The following is a 4,001-nucleotide window of genomic DNA, read 5'->3' on the forward strand; positions in this document are numbered from 1 at the left end:
CAATGATACATTCTCTCAAAACCGGGTTCTCTTGAACAAGGGAACTATCCTACAGAATAAAAGGAAGATGTCCACATGGGCTTTATTATAAGAAGAAAACGAACCTAAGATGAATCGGGAGAAGGAATTGAAAGGTAGTTACCAAGGCGAGAGAAGAGGAATTTGAAAGACGAATAAACAACGAGATTGGAAGACTAAGGTAAGATTGCATTATCTACATCTATTGGAGAGCCATCTTACAAAAGAGAAAATCAATTAGTACCTAACAATTAGCAATCACAAACAGACTACCACATAAAATCCTAAATCTACCCATCCTACCCATCTCTCAAGTTTATTATTTAAAGGTCAAGTGATTTTAAGTGGGGTGCACAAACGTGCGTCGGGAGCAAATAAGCTCTGATACCAACTGTGACACCCTTAAATCTAGCCTTAATTAATTACGTAAATTCTACAGAAAAACTGGTAGGATACGTTTGTAATTGGTCCAACTATATAAAAACCTGTAATTTCAAAAAATTTTCTAAACCAATCACAACATATCCAACATTCCCAATAGACGGGTGCCAAAACCTGCAATTACTAACAACCTAATTTACTTACACCGCTAAAGGTAAGAAAATACATAATGATACAAACCCAAAAAAAAAGAAAAAGGGAGACATATGTCCCTTCAAATTATATACAAAACCAAAAGACATAAAAGGTTTACTATAGGAATAACCAAACTAGGTCCAAGGTTCCTTATGCTCACTAGCTCGTCTGTGACCCCAACAAAGCATCAACAACCTGTCAATCGCATTTTATACAAACACGAAAGCCACAATTCAGTGGGGAGTAACTTCGAGTCCTCCCAGCCACGAATCGTCAAAATTAATGTAACATGTAATGTAACATGTAAACAATATGATAAACAATGTAATTATCATGTAATCTAACCTATGACCCCTAAACTGACCAAACTAAACTATCATGTGAATCATATAACAAACAGTAATCCAAACTTTATCAATCAGTAACCGGCTTACATCTCACCTATTACAGTTCATAAAATCACCATACAAGAAAGGGCAATATATCAAAGACAGGCATAAGTTCTTAGCACCGTCAATAGTCACTTTGTAACTCGAGTCTATACCACGAGGTAGGGAAGGTAATCGAACCGGTATCTTGGCTCAGCGGTTAATATTAATAAAACATGGCCAAGAGACAACACAACCCTAGCCTAAAATCTGCGCAGACCTAGACATGCGGATACACACCACCGCACCCAAGACCCACAACTTTTTTTAAAACAAAGTGAAGTGAGTACCCTAAGGAGTCCACCAAAGGGTTGGCTAGTACTTAAGCTGACCACTTACTATCAAAATAAGTAACTGAGGTTATGCCCCAACTTGGATATAAATCCACTAGTCAGGAACACAAAGGCTATCAAGCAGTGAACATATACTCGTCAAAGACTATAAAGACCTATCTATGATGAAGGCCGAAATACTCACCTAGGACCTAGTCCCAGTTAGTCCCAGCTTGAATACTTTAGCCCACACCACACAAGACTCACCACACAAGTCAAGTAAGACACCCACTTAACCTTAAGAGGGCAAAAAGTCCAACTACCAACATAAATTCTAACATTCTATCATGTGAAAGGCTATATAAATGTCTATTCAGCATACAAATCCAACAGTATCCTCAATAAGTATTCAATACTAATTTCCAATTCTAGCAATTTTAACAATATTAAAGGTTTTAGGGGAAACTAGGGCCATTTCTACAATACAAGACACTATTAAATTCAATAAGCTATACATGTGAACTAAAGCTTGATAAATGGCCTAAAACAAGAAAAAGGCCGATTATCTAAATCATTCAACCGAATTTTTACCCGCAACCCCTGACCTGCGCAGTGTACGGGTCAAATTGCGGTGACCAATCACTCAATTAATCGACATCGCATCGATCAAAGGGACTAAGGCTCAGTTTTCGGCACAATCAACAAAACATTACAATTATCGCTATAAAATTCATTTTGAGCCTATTAATTACAATTTCATTTTGTAAACTATCCTAACATGTGATAACTATTAATATAAGCACAATTTTACCATTAACATAATTTTTATTACTAGTATGATTCAATTCAAAATACTACCCATTTGTTACTTATATTAATTATAACATTAATCAACCTAAAATGACCAATATTGTACGAAAAACCGCGAAACAAGCACGGACCAACCCGGGCCAACCCCAAGGCCGGCCGTGGGCCTGCCGGCTGCTGGCCGTCACCCATACACCACCAATTTTTCCATTTTTGTTTAGAAAAAGACCGTCTGAACACTAATTAATCGTTCCCAATTCAACTTTGTTAATTTAAACTAACAAAAGGCATAATTTAAGCATGCATGCAACAAATTTTAACATGTGAAAACTACTACTCAAACAAAAATCACCAAACATACAAAAATCAAAAACATGTGACGATCTTTCGTCGAGTAACTCGAAATATGTTACCTTAAGCTAGAAAAAGAGCAATTAGCACCTCAAAACCCAAACCCTAACAACAACTAGCCGCTATCCTCTACAATATACGAGTCCCCGAACTCGTCCTCCAATTCTTCACCTAAATAAACAATAAAAACACCATAAATAAGCACAAATACCGAAAATACCGAAATTTTGTCTTAAAACAACTTCAAGAAAACTGAAATTAAATTATACCAAGTTGTAGATCGCGAAGAGAGGATTCCGGAAATGTAAATTTAGCGAAAATCCGAGTAGAAACGAAGAAATTATGTCGATTTTTGGCTTGATTTTTGTTGAAATGTGTTTTGGAAAACTAAGGAAGAAGAAAGAAAGAAAAAAAAACAGAAAATGGAAGGGGAAGGGGGCTGGTCCGCGGGAAAGGAAGAAAGGAAAGGAGGGAGTCGGGTTTGAGTCGTAATTTTTCGAGTCGGTTTTGACTCGTTTCGATAATAATTAAAACCGTAAGTCAAATGCAAATTCCGACAAGACCAAAGTTTTTAAACACGAGATTACAAGAAAATTGAATATTTATACTACCCATTTCCAAATTCGTTTACCCAATGTTCAAAAGAATTGTTATTTTCCCCCCGATACGCCCTTATTTCGAAATAAAAAGTTTTACACGGTTTAAACTATTTTTAAACATTTCGAAACTATCAAAATAAATACTTTTCTTCAAAATATAATAAAATTATATTTCTTTGAATTATTTTTACTTTAATACTTAAATATCAACTTTTATTTGATTAATAAATTATTTTCGAAATATATTAACGGTCCGAAATTACGGGGCGTTACATTGTGCCTCTCCCAAGTCCTTTATCTGGAAGTGATTCCCTAGCCACTCCCATACGGAAGTGAGCGAAGGAATATAATTCCCGATGAGCAATATGTCATCCACATATAGGACAAGGAAAGCAACCTTACTCCCACTAAACTTCATGTACAAACACGGTTCTTCAACACTTCGAGTGAAACCGTATTGTTTAATAACATGATCAAAGCGATGATTCCAATTCCAAGATGCTTGCTTAAGACCATAGATGGACTTATTAAGCTTACACACCTGCTTAGGGTTAGATGTATCCACAAAACCTTTAGGTTGTATCATGTACACTTCATTTTCTAGAATCCCATTCAAGAAGGCGGTTTTGACATCCATTTGCCAAATCTCATAATCATGAAACGCGGCAACCGCTAAGATTATCCTAATAGACCGAAGCATAGCGACTGGAGCGAAGGTTAATCATAGTGTAGACCATGAACTTGGGTGAAACCTTTTGCCACCAATCTAGCTTTGTAAACATCTATATGTTTATCCACGCCGAGCTTAATTTTATATATCCATTTACACTGAAGGGGTCGCACTTCGTCAGGTAAATCCACCAAGTCCCATACTTTGTTCTTGTACATAGAATCCATTTCGGACTGCATGGCTTCTAGCCAACGCGTGGAGTCGGGATTAGACATGGCCG

At 36.7% G+C, this 4,001-nt stretch overlaps 1 long non-coding RNA gene across 1 annotated transcript; it reads right to left on the minus strand.

Annotated features, from left to right (window-relative positions):
• Positions 1-283: 283 nt before the first annotated feature.
• LOC141656194 (uncharacterized) lies at positions 284-2,838 on the minus strand. Its single transcript, XR_012548415.1, has 3 exons — positions 2,722-2,838; positions 2,515-2,623; positions 284-789 (listed from the first exon to the last, which is right to left on the minus strand). It is a non-coding gene; the product is annotated as an uncharacterized LOC141656194 (long non-coding RNA).
• Positions 2,839-4,001: the final 1,163 nt, after the last annotated feature.

The sequence above is a fragment of the Silene latifolia genome, chromosome 5, assembly GCF_048544455.1.
Source record: "Silene latifolia isolate original U9 population chromosome 5, ASM4854445v1, whole genome shotgun sequence".
NCBI classification, from domain to species: domain Eukaryota; kingdom Viridiplantae; phylum Streptophyta; class Magnoliopsida; order Caryophyllales; family Caryophyllaceae; genus Silene; species Silene latifolia.